The following is a 15670-nucleotide window of genomic DNA, read 5'->3' on the forward strand; positions in this document are numbered from 1 at the left end:
GTCATGCAGGTTAGACAATTTGATTAAGTTTTTTAATAATTGCTGACAAATATAGGTGTCACCACCACTTGGCCAATGGCCATTGGGCAAGAATGAGAGAGATGCCAAGGACAAGGCATCAATGATGATAGACCAACGGTGAGTACAACACCCCATTAAATTTTTAAATTTTAAACATGAATGTGACAGATGTTGCTTAGCAAACAAAGAAAGTTGAATGTGACGAATGTTTCCCCGAAGCCTTTCCCTGTGTAACCTTGTTTTCTGTTCACTTTCCCAAACTAACCTACTTTGTTCAATTCTTCCCAAAATGACCTACTTTTTTCAACTCTTCCCAAACTAACCTACTTTTTATATTTTCTAACTTTTAATTATAATTATAAATTATACATTATTATTAAATTATATATATGCTGAATTAAACAACTTAATAAACTAAAACACATAGACAGAACATTTTTATTTAAACTGAAAACATTACAACTTAATAAACTAACAACTTAAAATTAAATTAAAAATATTACATTAAAGATCTTTTTGAGGACAACGTGCACTGCGTCTCGTGTGACCTTGCTGTCCACATTTTTCACAAATTTTACCAGTCTGCGAGTTATCCATTTCTGTGCGAATTCTTTGACTTTGACCTTTGCTGTGCTTTTTCTTCTTTTTCTTCCTCCAATCCTCATTAGGTACGAGCTTTCCATACCCCTCCCAATTATTTGCTATTGGAAATGTCCAATATGATTGATGCGGTATTGGGGAAAATTCATATTGCCACATCTCATATAATTTTGGTAGAGTATGATATGGTTCAATGTATTGCTTCCAGTCTAGGTTACATTTCGTACAAGCAACAACTATATGAGAACAAAGAGAGTGATACCTATAAAAAAAAAATTATCTCAATATCTTCATTTCTATTGGTTGTCCAGATTTCATATTTGATCATATCTGATATCAATAATGTAGTGTGGTTGTCCAAACAAGTTTTTTTTAATTGCTCAAATAAGAAATATGTAAAACAAAATAGAAAAAAATTAAAATATGCATTATATTTAACCAAGTATTAATGAATTATTGTATTTTAATTTTATTTATTATTGAAAATGTTATATTAAAAAATTAATTCAGCATATATATAATTTAATAATAATGTATAATTTATAATTATAACTAAAAGTTAGAAAATATAAAAAGTAGGTTAGTTTGGGAAAAGTTGAAAAAAGTAGGTCATTTTGGGAAGAATTGAACAAAGTAGGTTAGTTTGGGAAAGTGAACAGAAAACAAGGTTACACAGGGAAATGCTTCTATTTCCCCTTCTATTATTTTTGAGAAATAATATATTATAGTAGATTTATCCTGCACTTTAGAAACTTTAAATTCAATCAAAGAGAGAATAAATGCATATATAAATTATCCTAAGTTTGTGACTTATGTTTTAAGCAAAATATGTGGTATTTCATGACATCATTTATTCAAAAATTGACTAACAAATGTACATCTCTCGAATATTAAGAAAATAAAATTTCAAATATTAGTGACATTGATAAATCATGTTTTTAATTTATTTTGAATTTATAATCTTTCTAAAAAAATTATTTCTTTTCTCAAAATTTTAATTTGTAAATTTAAAATATTATCAAAGTAAGATGTACCCTAAAACTATATCTTTCTATTCTATATATAATAAGAGAAATTCTTAGTAAAATGACAGATTTATTCGTATATTTAATATACTTAAAATATATATTCTTCGTGTGAATTGTACATGAGCCTAGTCATGCACATTTCAATACCACTATGCCAATATATTTTTACTTAATAGATATTTATCGCTTTAGAGTTATAAAATAACATTTTCAGTCATATTTTTCTTTTTATATTTACTGCTGTTATGGATTAAAACTAATATATATAATTGCTGTATTTAATACTAAGGAACGTGAGTTTCAAGGCTCGATTTTGACTGCTCTTGTGTTTCGTGACTCAATATGCCTTAACAAGATGCCTACGTACCTTGCTGATTGCCAATGATCAAGTCAAAAAACGTAGTTCTGATCTGTGGGGTGAGACCCCTTATATAGATGTTGGGAGTCCTTGAATTGGACTTGGTATAGGAGACTTGGTGGTCAAGTCTCTGAATTAGGATAGACTTAGGAGTCCGAGGGAGTAGGGAGTTGATTCCTTATCCTATGAGGTTCCTTGGAGGCCAATCTACAAGGATTTATATCCTCACTAGGACTTATCTTAATAGCTGTTTTCCTCCCTTATTTATTAATTACGAAATTAATAAATAATCAGGGTTTTTGGGTCTTCTTTGTTCCATCAGGCCTGATCTGGTCCATCAGGCCTGATCGACATGTTAACCTTTATGGTCTGAATGTCATACATCTTCTTATTGGGCCTAGGAGCCCATACCTTGTACAATTAATGCAATATTTAATTATACAATCAGGATTTATTTATCCCTATCATTTGCCCCCCAACTTTTGGGAAACATTGATTAGGTTTCGCAGAAGTTAAGTCTATTCATTCCCTTACAGGGTTTCGTTTTTGCGTAAAGTGTGGAGCGACCTACACGTTTACAACGATTGTTCCTTTTATTCAGGAATTATCTTAATTTCCAGGAATTTTTCCCTTAATTTCGGGATTTTTCTCTAACTTTCTGGATTTTCCCCTTAATTTCTAGGATTTATCCTTAATTTTCTGGATTTTCCCCTTAATTTCTGGGATTTATCCTTATTTTTCTGGAATTTTCCCTTAATTTCTGGGATTTATCCTTATTTTTATGGATTTTCCCTTAATTTCTGGGATTTATCCTTATTTTCCTGGATTTATTCCTTATTTCTGAAAATATTAGCATTTTTCAGAAAATATTTTAAGGAATTTCCTTATTTTTCTGTAATTTTCCAGGAATTTTTCCTTCTTTTTCTTCCCCCTTTTTCCTTTTTCTTTTTTTTTATACAGATTTCGACCAGGAATCCTGTTCGACAAGGATCATGGTCGAATTAGCCTCTGCTGTGCCTTGGTCGAAGGCTTTTCGAGGATGATGCATTCGATCAGGAATCCTGGTCGAATTTCGGCCAAAATTTTTCCCTTAATTTTTTTTTTGTCGACTAGGAATTTTTCGACTAGGATTTTCGTCCCTTTTGGTCAGGATTTTTGTGTTTCTGACCAAATTAACCATCTTTCTTGCCTTGGTCGAAGCTATTTCGAGCAGAATTGATTCGACCAGGAATATATCTTGTCTCCTGGTCGACAGGGTCAAGGAACAAATACTATTCTGGCATTTTGGTCGAAGAACTATCATTTTCGACCAAGAATTTTGGTCAGAATTCCTTTTTTGACCGAATTAGCTTCTTTTATCAGCCCTGGTCGAGGGAAATTCGACCTCAGACCATTCGACCAGGATTTCTTTGTGCTTTCTGGTCGACAAAGTCAAGAATATGTGCATATATATTTTTTAGGCCCCTAATGCTGGGCTAAAATTTGGGCTCATTTTAACTGGGCTTCCAATTTGGGCCAACATTTTGGGTTCAGGCCCATTTTTTTAGTTGGGCTTCTTTTCCACCCCTAAAATCATTTGGGCCCTTAACCGGGCTTTTGTTTCTAAGCCCAAATTCTAAATTACTCTAGGATTGTTCTGGATTCTTCCAGAATCTTCAAAAAACTCAAGTTTTTTCTCTTAAATTTTTCAGGAATTTCCTGATGCTTCCAGAACCTTCTTATTTTTGGGCCTGAATGGGCTTTCCTAGGCCCAATTTCCTCTTTTTCCTCCTATATAAAGGTGGGGGGGAGTGTGCTCTCACTCACACTCTTCACTCTTCATTTCATTCATTTCTAAAATTCTCCAATCTTTCTCCTCTCTCAACCTTCCTCCCTTAGCTTTTAGAACCTTCTTCCTTTCAAAGTTTCCAAGCTTTTCCAGCTTTACTATTGGCTTATAAGAGTTCCGAGAGGGCGGCCAAGATAGCCTCGGCTTCAAAACGAGGTAAGGATATCGAGATCTGTTCTTCGTATATGTCTTTAATCGATATGATTAATACTAGGGGGGATGAATATCCCTCTACTGCACATCTCGATTCTTTTAATCATTGTAATACTTGGCACAACATAGATTTCGATAAACTAAATGCACGTTATAACGTCCTTCCTCCTCTTAGATTAGTTCCAGTCTCTGGTGGTGACCGTACTTGCCACTGGAGACCCGACACTCTCTTTATTTACACTGATGCCCTTAATGCTGGGCTTAGGTTTCCTTTCCACCCTTTTATTCCTCATCTTTTAGCTGATTTACAAATCAACCCGTGTCAGCTTCCTCCAAACGCTTGGAGGAACATTTTATGTTTTATGGTCTGCTGCCTTAGGGAGGGCTTTCCTCTTTCTGTAGCTGTTTTTAGGAAGGTCTTTCAGTTCTATAATAGCTCTTCCAGTATTTGTGGTTGGGTCTATGTCAAGCAAAGGCCCAAAAGTAAACATATCTTTAACAGCGCCTCCATTCCTGATAACAACCAAAACTGGAGGAACAGTTTCGTTGGGTTACGTTGGGAGAATGGTGATTGGGGCACACTCTTCCGATCTTCCTTCGGGAAGGTCAGTGATGGTAGCCTCAAATCCATTCACTTAACTCCCGAAGAAACTATTATTTATAATGGGCTTACTCAAGACGATGGCACTACTACCAGCTGGACTCTCTTAGAGGAGTTTTCCCTCATTCACGTGGGACTATCCTCTGTTTCTCAACAGGATATTTTTCTTCCCTTCTCATCTTTATTTCATTTCATGCATTATTAACATCACTTATTTTGTCTTTTGCCCTGTTTCGCAGCTGCTAAGGAGATTAACGAGGATAATGTTCCTCCCGTTGAAGAGACTGCTAGGATGAAGAAAGCTCGGCTCGCAGGCCTAGACACCCGGGGAAAGGCGACATAGCCTATCTTCTTGAGAAAACACAAGGAGCCTATGGGGGAGGCTTCAACTGAAGGAGCTGAGGGCCATAATGCTCCTATCACTGCTGTTGCCCCTGCTGCTGCTACAGGCGCCTTTCAGCCTCTCTGGGGATTCCGCCGAGGGGATACCGTGGTTGGTTCCACGAAGCATGCTTGGGATTGGTCCTACCATAGCGTGACTCCCAAGGACTTTACTGACGTGGTGGCCACCCCTGACCTTGAGAGGATTAAGCTCATGGGAGCCCAGTCTCTGGCTTCGGTATGCCTTCTCTCTTTTGAACTTATCTTTCATTCTTGTAGCATTTTCTTGCCTTATACTTTGTTGATTGCTTTGTTTCAGTCTAACGCCTATTTTCAAGGCGCTGTGAGGCAAGTCGAGTCATGGAAGCGGGCTTCTGATAAGGCCGATAATGCCCTCAGGAGGCAACAGAAGAAGTATGCTACCCTGGAGAAGAAGCTCAAGCGCAAGGAGGAAGAACTCGGAGAGTCTAACGCCGAGCTGGCGGTACGTCGGGCGGAGAAGGATAAAGCTATAGACAACTATCTGGACTCGGAGGAGTTTGCCCAATCCATGAGGATTAGGGATGATTCAGTCTTTCCCGGGTTTTTTAGGACTGGTTGGGACACGACCCTTGGGACCATGAACGAGGCTTGTCCTGATATTAACCCGACGGTCTATGTCTGCCCTGATGACGAGGCTTTGCTACAGAGGTTTCGTACCCGAGTAGTTGTCTCGGATCATGTTCCTCAGGATCCACTCCTTCCTCCTCCCGAGTCTTCTTCCAGACCTGCTGAGGACGAAAGCTCTTCCTCCTCCTCCGAGACGACAGAGACATCCAGTGAGAGCGGAGAGGACGATGATATGGATACCGAGGGTACCTCAGCTCCTTAGAGCTTTTCAGCCCTGCGTGGCTTGTCTTATTTTCGAGACTTTATTTATCGAACTTCTTGTAATATTTATCAGATCTATTTTATTTATCACTTTTTATGCTTGCATCCATGCATTTGGTTTTTACTTGTTAGGCCATAAACATACTTTCAAGAACTAATGAATTTCCATACATTGTCTGGGATTCGTCCCTTACACAAGTCTTAATAAACTTCAAAATAAAACTAGAACATATAAATCCTAAGCAAGCAAAGCTTCAAGGTGCTTTTCAACCTACTCGTCATCTTGACAAGTGAGAATCGTATCCAACTGCCCTACACATAGTAAACCTTCAGGTTTTATGCATGCCAAGTTCTCGGGACTTCGAAACCATCCATAGTCTCTAGCTTGTAGGTTCCTCTACCTTGAACACTCTTGACTCTGTACGGTCTTTCCCAATTTGGGGCAAGCTTCCCTTTTTGTCCTACACCAGATGCTTCTATCTTCCTCAAGACTAGATCACCTTGTTTGAAAAACCTTTCTTTAACCATTAGGTTGTAGTAGAATGAAGCCTTTTTCTGATATTCTACTATCTTTGCATGTGCCTTATCTCGCACTACGTCAATTAGATCCAGGGCTAACCTCTGCCCTTCTTCATTTTCTTCTGCATTGAAAGCCTGAATCCTTGGAGAGGAATGTGATATCTCCACTGGAACTACTGCTTCTGCCCCATATGCCAACATGAAGGGAGTCACTCCTGTCGTGACTCTACAGGTAGTCCTATAGGCCCATAATATGGGAAGTATCTCATCCACCCAATTATTTCTTGACTTCTCGATCCTCTTCTTTAGTCTATCCAGGATTATTCAATTTGCTACTTCCGCTTGCCCATTGGCTTGTGGGTGAGCCACAGAGGTGAACCGTAACTCAATTTCATTTTCTTCACAATACTTCTTGAATTCCTCGTTGTTGAATTGTGTTCCATTGTCAGTGATGAGGATACGGGGAATTCCATATCGGCACATAATGTTTTCCCACAGGAATTGTGCAACCTGCTTAGTTGTGATTTTGGCCAAGGGTTTGGCTTCAATCCACTTGGTGAAATAATCAATGGCTACAATCAGAAACTTCCTTTGTGTCGTGGCCATAGGGAAAGGCCCCAGAATATCCATCCCCCACATAGCAAAGGGAATGGGCGAGTTGATAGATGTCAGCATCTCGGGAGGTTGTCTAACAACAGGTGCATGCTTCTGACAGCGGTCACACTTCTTCACATATTCTTTGGCATCAGCCATCATTTCTGGCCAATGAAAGCCTAGACGAGTTATCTTATAAGCCAAGGCCCTGCCCCCCAAGTGTTGTCCACAAATACCTTCATGCACTTCTTCAAGAGCCAAGCGTGCCTCATCGGGCCTGAGACACCTCAAGTAAGGTACCACGAAAGATCTTTTGTAAAGAATCCCATCTATCAAAGAGTACCTTAGTGCTCGAACAGTTAACTTCCGTGCTTCAGTCGCATCGTTTGGCAACCAACCGGTTTGAATGTGAGCCTTGATAGGATCAATCCATGACGTCCCCAGGCCTATGGGAGCCACAAGCTTAACATCTATGCTTCGTGTCTTCAAAATACGGAAGTACACACTTCCTGAACTTTCTTCTATCTCAGATAAAGCAAACTTTGATAGCGCATCTGCCTTAGCATTTTCTTCCCTTGGAATGTGTTCAAAATGGCATTCATTAAATTGGGTCATCACAGCCCTTACTAGGCGGACATACTTAGCCATCGTATCATCCCTTGCCTCAAATTCTCCCTTTACCTGGGATATGATCAGCTTCGAGTCTCCACGGACCTTTAAGTTTTTGACTCTAAGTGTCCCAGCTAGACCAAGGTCAGCTATCAGGGCTTCATATTCTGCCTCATTATTTGTGGTTGGGAAGTCTAGCTTCATAGCATACTCAATTAAGAACCCATCAGGGCTTTGCAAAACCAATCATGCTCCACTGGAGTTTGTTTTTGATGCTCCATCAAAATAGAGAACCCAATATTCTTTTTCTTTATCATCCTTCTCTTTGCCCCCATTATCGACTCCCTTGTCTTGAGGTATGGTATCTTCCTGCCCCCTGACTTCTTGGTTGGGTATGGTACATTCCACCACGAAGTCAGCTAGTGCCTGGGCTTTTATTGTCGTACATGGATTATACTTGAGATCAAACTCTCCCAGCTCTATTGCCCACTTAATCAATCTCCCACTTGCCTTGGGACTGTGAATGATATTTCTCAGGGGCTGATTTGTTAGCACCTCAATCTGATGAGCCTGAAAATAAGGACGCAGCTTTCTCGAAGCCATTACCAAGGCTAAAGCGAATTTCTCAATAGTTGAATAATTCAACTCAGCATCATGCAGAATTTTGCTGATATAGTATACGGGTTTCTGGACTTTCAGTTCCTCCTTAACCAACACCGCGCTCAAGGCGCTCTCTGAAACAGCCAAGTACAAGAATACAACTTCATTCAAAGATGGTTTGGCCAACAACGGGACCTGAGCCATATACTTCTTTAACTCTTCGAATGCCTTCTGGTTTTCCTCATTCCATACAAAGTCTTTGATGTTCTTTAGTGACTTGAAGAATATCAAGCACTTGTCTCCTGACTTGGAGATGAATCGTCCCAGCGCAGCGACCCTTCCTGTGAGCTTCTGAACATCCTTAACAGTTTTTGGTGGTTCCATGTCCAGGATTGCCTTTATTTCATCGGGGTTAACCTCAATTCCTCTCTTTGAGACCATCAATCCCAAGAATTTTCCAGATCCTACTCCGAAAGCACACTTCGTAGGATTCAACATCATCTTGTGGTACCTCAGGACCTCAAAAGCTTCCCTTAAATGGGTTATATGATCAGTCTTTACTAGACTCTTGACTAACATGTCATCAACATAGACTTCCATAGTCTTACCAATAGGATCCTTAAAAATTTTATTCACCAACCTTTGATAGGTGGCTCCTGCATTCTTGAGACCAAACACCATAACAAGATAACAATAAACACCAAAATCAGTGATGAATGATACCTTTGGAATGCCATCCTTATGCATTTTGATCCGGTTGTATCCGCTAAATCCATCCATGAAACTCAGCATCTCATGCCCATCAGTGGCATCAATCAAAGTATCAATCCTTGGCAACGGAAAACAGTCTTTAGGGCATGCATCATTCAGATCAGTAAAGTCTATACACATCATCCACTTTCCATTAACCTTCTTCACCATTACTGGGTTTGCTAACCACTCCGGAAATTGGATCTCCTCAATAAAACCAGCCTCTAAGAGCTTTTCTACTTCCTGTTTTATAGCCTCTTATCTTTCCGGGGTAAAATTTCTTTTCTTTTGTTTCACTGTCTTCCGGTTTGGATCCACGTTTAGCTTGTGAGTAATCAGCTCCGGGTCTATGTCTGGCATATCAGCTGCTGACCATGCAAATACATCACTATTTTCTTGCAAAAATTTCACCAACTTCCCTCTAAGGGGCTCCTCTAATGTGGCTCCAATGAAAGTCATCCTCTCAGGATTCTCGGGGTCTAAAGGAACCGAAATCAAGTCTTCTGCTGGCTTTTCTCTCTTCTCGTCATTTTCTCGGACATCCATATCCTCAATAGGAAGAACCTGCCCTCGACTCCATCTGCCCTCAAAGAGGCCACATATCAGCTTCTAGCCATTTTTTGATCTCCTCTCTCTTCTCCAATCCCGTTTCGGGTGGGAAACTTCATAACTGAATGGTAGGAAGAGGGGACTGCCTTAAAGGCATGTATCCCTGTTCTCCCCATGATAGCATTATAAGTTGAACTAGCCTTTACCACCACGAAATCCAACATCTGCGTTGCTTGCCTTGGTTCCGTACCTATGGTGGTTGGCAATTTGATTATCCCTTCCACAGGACATTTTACTCCAGCAAATCCATATATCGACATGTATGTTGGTGTCAATTAGGAGTCGTTATACCCCATCCTTAGAAAGGCGTCGTGAAGCAATATATCCACAGAAGCACCATTATCCACAAGGACCCTCTTAACCGGGCTATTTCCTATTATTGGTGTTATGACCAGCGGGTCGTCATGAGAAAACTTTACACCCTCTAGGTCAGAATCATCAAAAGCCAATGTTACTTCTGTCTTGGCCCTCTTCGGGGCTTCTCCAACAATATGCATAACCTCTCTAGTATATGCCTTTCTGGAATTTTTGGACAATCCAGCAGCAGTTGGACCTCCAAAGATCGTGTTTATCACAGGCCCTCGAGGTCGCGGCCCTCCAAAAATTGCATTTATAATCGGCCCTCTAGGTTGGGGATTCCGCCCCTGATCGTCTTGGTCCCTCCTACGATCTTCAAAGTTCTTCCTTCCATTATTATTCCTGTCCCCTCCTTCCCCAGTATACTTGTTCAATCTTCCTTTTCGAATCAAAAACTCAATTTCGTCTTTCAATTGCCTACACTCATCGGTGTCATGGCCAACATCTTTGTGGAATCTGTAATACTTGCTCTTATCTAGCTTGGCGGGATCAGCCTTCAAGGGATTATGCCAACGAATATCTCGATCTTTCTCGATTTCCATCAAGATCTGGCTTCTAGGAGCATTCAACTTAGCGTATTCAGTGAACTTTTGCCCAGGTCCTCCCTTCTTGGGGGTTGAATCAGGGTTTTGTTCGGTTCTAGGATACTTGTCCTTAGCGATATACTCCAGACAAGTTTTTCGCTTTTTGCCTCCAGTGGGCTCATTACTTACTACGGTCTTCCTCATGCTTTCTTCAACCTTAATATACTTCCCCGCCCTCTCTTGGAGCTGCAACATGATTTTAGGGGGACGTTTGGCCAAGGACATCTTGAAAAACTCATCTTTAGTTCCTTGTTGCAGTGCTATCATGACTACCTTATCATCAAGGTCTGGAACTTTTAAAGCCTCCTTTGTAAAACGATTCAGGTAATCTCTCAAAGATTCCTTAGCTCCCTGCACAATACTCATAAGAGATGCTGAACTTTTCTCATGGACTCTCCCACTGATGAACTGCTTAATAAAAGTCTGACTTAACTCTCTGAATGATCCAATAGAGTTTGGGGGCAAGCGACTGTACCATCTTTGAGCCATACCCGACAGGGTTTGAGGGAAGGCCCGACACTTTATAGCATCATTCACGGGTTGCAGCAGTAGTGCATTAGAGAATGTCCTAACATGATTAGCGGGGTCTCCCGTGCCATCATAGGCTTTGATAGTGGGCATCTTGAATTTCCTTGAGATATGGGCATTCATTATCTCTTCTGTGAAAGGTGGAGTTGGATCATCAGGATCTCCAAGGGGAAGGAGATTGCTTGGATCAGTTCTTGAGACGACAACCCTTCTTCGTACCGGACCATCCAGGTCTATGACAGGAGGAGGATTTCTCCCCCTAGGAGGTATCTGGGGTCTGGTGGCCTGGTGAGCCTTCAAGTCACGCCTCAGCCTTTGGATCTCAGCCTCATGAGCCCTGATCCTTTCCTGCACTTCTTGGGGATTCGCCCCTTGGGTGCTTTGAGGGCGTTGCCTTCCATCGGCCATTGGCTCTTTGCCAGGACGCCTCCTTCTTGGGGCCACTTCATCATCCGAAGATTCGGAGTCTCTCTCAGTGTAAGGACCAGAAAATTCCCGATCCTCGGGGATAGGAGCCAAACCTCGTATATAGGGGGGCGATTGCCCTCGTGCTTCACTTCGCCCAGCATATCCACTTCCTCCAACCTCGGGGTGAAGGGGCATCCCATAAGGGAGGTTAGTAGTAACAACAGTTGAATATTCATACCCGACGGGTCGAGAATTCACATGTATATGTACTTGTTGAACTTGAGGATTCGTAACTTGAATAGTCGGGGGAGTCATCCCTTGTGACTGAGGTTGAGTTGCCCCTATCTGGGTTTCAGCTTGAGTAGATGCATAAGTTGAGTGGGGAGGTATCTCTACGGTGGACGAAATCATCTGGGTTGTTCCCGATGGTGTTCCTTCCTCCAGAACTCTAGTTGTTCTCCGTGTTCTCGCCATGGTTGTTGTTGTGTTTTCCCACAGACGGCGCCAAATGTTATGGATTAAAACTAATATATATAATTGTTGTATTTAATACTAAGGAACGTGAGCTTCAAGGCTCGATTTTGACTGCTCTCGTGTTTCGTGACTCAATCTGCCTTAACAAGATGCCTACGTACTTTGCTGATTGCCAAGGATCAAGTCAAAAAACGTAGTTCTGATCTGTGGGGTGAGACCCCTTATATAGATGTTGGGAGTCCTTGAATTGGATTTGGTATAGGAGACTTGGTGGTCAAGTCTCTGAATTAGGATAGACTTAGGAGTCATAGGGAGTAGGGAGCTGATTCCTTATCCTATGAGGTTTCTTGGAGGCCAATCTACAAGGATTTATATCCTCACTAGGACTTATCTTAATAGCTGTTTTTCTCCCTTATTTATTAATTACGAAATTAATAAATAATCAGGGTTTTTGGGCCTTCTTTGCTCCATCAGGCCTGATCTGGTCCATCAGGCCTGATCGACATGTTAACCTTTCTGGTCTGAATGTCATACATTTTCTTATTGGGCCTAGGAGCCCATACCTTGTACAATTAATGCAATATTTAATTATACAATCAGGATTTATTTATCCCTATCAACTGCTTTAGTTACCTATATATTTCAAAAAAGTTTAAGTTACTTCTAAAATAATAATACTAATCGATATTTTATATATTAAATAACTATTCTACAAAAAGGATAGGTAAGTTAACACAAAACATGTATTTGAAAAAAATAACCATTCAATTGTTGTTTAGAAAAATAAATTGAAAAAAAAGTTAGAGAATAATATTTTAGGCATGTTTGGTTTCCTAAATAATGTAAGTTATAATTTAAATTTGAAAAGTGGCATATAAGTAATATGAACATCTTAACTTATAAGTTAGTGTTTGGTTAATTTTACGTATAAGTTACTTATAAATTAGTTCAAATGTCTGGTAAATCATAACTTATAACTTATAATTATTTTAAAAAAAATCAAAAATTTTATATAATAATTTAATACGTGAATAGAAAATTCAAAAAGACAAAATTTAAAATAAATATTTGAAATACAAATTACTAAAAATAAAAAAGGTAAAATTAAAAAAATACAACTAAAAAATCAAATAATCATTATTAAATTACATTTTATCAATAATAAATATATCGCTAGCGGGTGATTGTGTTGATATAGGTGTTCTACCTATTGGATTCACTAAGAGAGGTCACGAGGTCGAAATTCGGGGCGCGCATGTATTGTAACTAAAAAATGAATTATTACAAAAAAATAAAATTTTAATTAAGAATTTGTCGAAAGAAATTAAAATTATTAAATTTAACCTGCACATACTAAAGTACATAATAGATGAGGGAAAATGTATACAAATAAGAGATTTAACGCACACATATAAATAAACAATTACTATAAAAGAATCACATAAAATGAAAGATGAAGACCGTGGGATGTTAAGATTTATAACTTTCAGATTATTAGTGAAAACGGGATAGATTGTCACGATATGGTTACTTGCCAAACAGGACGCAGGAGCAATAAACGGCCATATGATTCACTTATGGTGAAATATAGTATGCCCAAATATGCCCTTCATATGCTCCTTAAAATACGTGTCAGACACTTTTTCCGAAATGTAAAAAAAGAGAGAAAATGAGGGAGATTAAAAAAACTTTTAAGAAAAAATATTTTTAGAGTAAAATTTCTAATTGTTGAGATGATAGTATTCCGAAACAAATAATTAAGAGGTCGGTGAAATAAGGGTGTTGGCACTCTCGAGCACAATTTTATTAAATAAGATTTCAAACAACATATATTAAAAAAATAAACGCAACTTAAAGAGATGTTTTGAGAAATATAATGGCGTGCGACGTTTCTTCTCCCCGTAAATTTTTGATTTTAAAAAGCCATGCAAATACGTGTTTAATTAGCATTTACACAAATTCTATATCCGTACTGTACAAGAAATAAGTACCAAGCAACCATATTCATACAGTTTATTTTTCGTTGATTAATGACCACACAAACAATATACCCCTCCATCTTCTATTATGTGTCATGTTTTGACTAGTCAATAGTCAATTTATTCGAATTTTGGCCACAAATTATACTTAGTAAATAATTAAATTAATGTCAAAACTTATATCATTAGAAAAATAAATCTTATCCTCTTTAAAATGCATGTTTAAATTTATAAAAATTACATAAATTTATCTTAATTATCGGTCAAAATATGGTCAACTTGATTATATAATAGTCAAAAGAGTACACATATTATGATGGAGGGAATATATAAGTCACTAGATCAATCTAATCTAATATCCTCTAAAAACACCACACTCAACTAATCTGTACTCCTCAGACATACAATCTCAACTTTTCCCCACCGTTTTTAAGTTGATTTTTTTCCGTCAAACGGTAAGTTTTTTTTAAATCCGATATCATTATATTTTTCTACATCTCTCAACGATCGATTTGCATAGTATATGTGTTATATTTCGAAGTAATTTTACAAAAAAATATTTGGTTTCTAGTTTCTATTCTAAAATTGGTTTCTACTTAGAGTAGCTATATATATATATAATAGGCGGGGTCCACTCACTTGCTATTATGCATAATCCCCTGTACTCATAACACATTTCTATTAATTAATTATTATTTTAGTAATTAAAAGTTTATGGCACAACACTCTAACTGCATGTCGACCCTGTGGCACGGTACTCTGATTGCATGTAAACCTGTGTACAATTAATATTTTTCTGTCCTGAACCAAAAACGCAACACGATGTATCATTTTAGAGTATCGTAAATGGCCATTATTTTGTCCTTTTACATTTTTTATGCTATCTAGGTCATTTTCTCATAAAAGAGCTGATACTGAAAAATCTTATATAAAGTACAAAATTAAAGGTTTTGGAAGCCTAATTATTACAAGTTTTCACAGTAGTCACATCGTGAAATTTTGTAGAAAATACACACAAGGTACATTAATACAGCAACACACGATGACATATATACAATTAATTTGCTAACTGCACGTTATCACAATGAATTTAATAACATTGTACTGATATTTTAATACGAGAACGCTGAAGTTATACCGAAATATTGTCGATTCCATATACAACAAAGTTCAATTAGACCTGACAACGTTCCGTGTCGTGTACAAACGTTCCATATACTTTCGTATTTTCGTGTACCAAACCTTAAACCCGAACCCGACCCGAATTTGCATTCGTGTACTAATTTGGTGATATTAACCTGAAACTAATATATTCATGTTTACCCGCTTTAGTACACTAAAGTACCCAAATTATATACAAAAAATATTATTTTTTAAAAAATTCAATAGGTAATTAAATGGTGAAGTGCTCACTCATGTAGTCGAAGGAACAATAAAATATATTTTAGTATTTACAATTATATATACGTTATTTAGAATAGAAAAAATTCACATTTGGCATTTAGTGTATATATATATATATTATATAAACCAAACCAAACGTAACCAGTATATCCCGCAAAAGCAGGGTCTGGGGAGGATATGATGTACGCAGCCTTCCCTTCATTCAAAAGAAGAAAGATGCTGTTTCCCAAAAGACCCCCGGCTTGTGTGTGAACATGTGCAAATATAGAATATAACTATAAAAGATATAATATGCAATACCGAATAGTGATTGTTTGTAGTCACTTTTATCCCATATAAAAACACTTTTGATATCTCCAACCCAATCTTGGTTAAGAACACTCGCAGAATTTCTAATGTGTAAATCAAATGACTC

This window comes from Apium graveolens, chromosome 10, assembly GCF_009905375.1.
Source record: "Apium graveolens cultivar Ventura chromosome 10, ASM990537v1, whole genome shotgun sequence".
Taxonomy (NCBI): Eukaryota; Viridiplantae; Streptophyta; class Magnoliopsida; order Apiales; family Apiaceae; genus Apium; species Apium graveolens.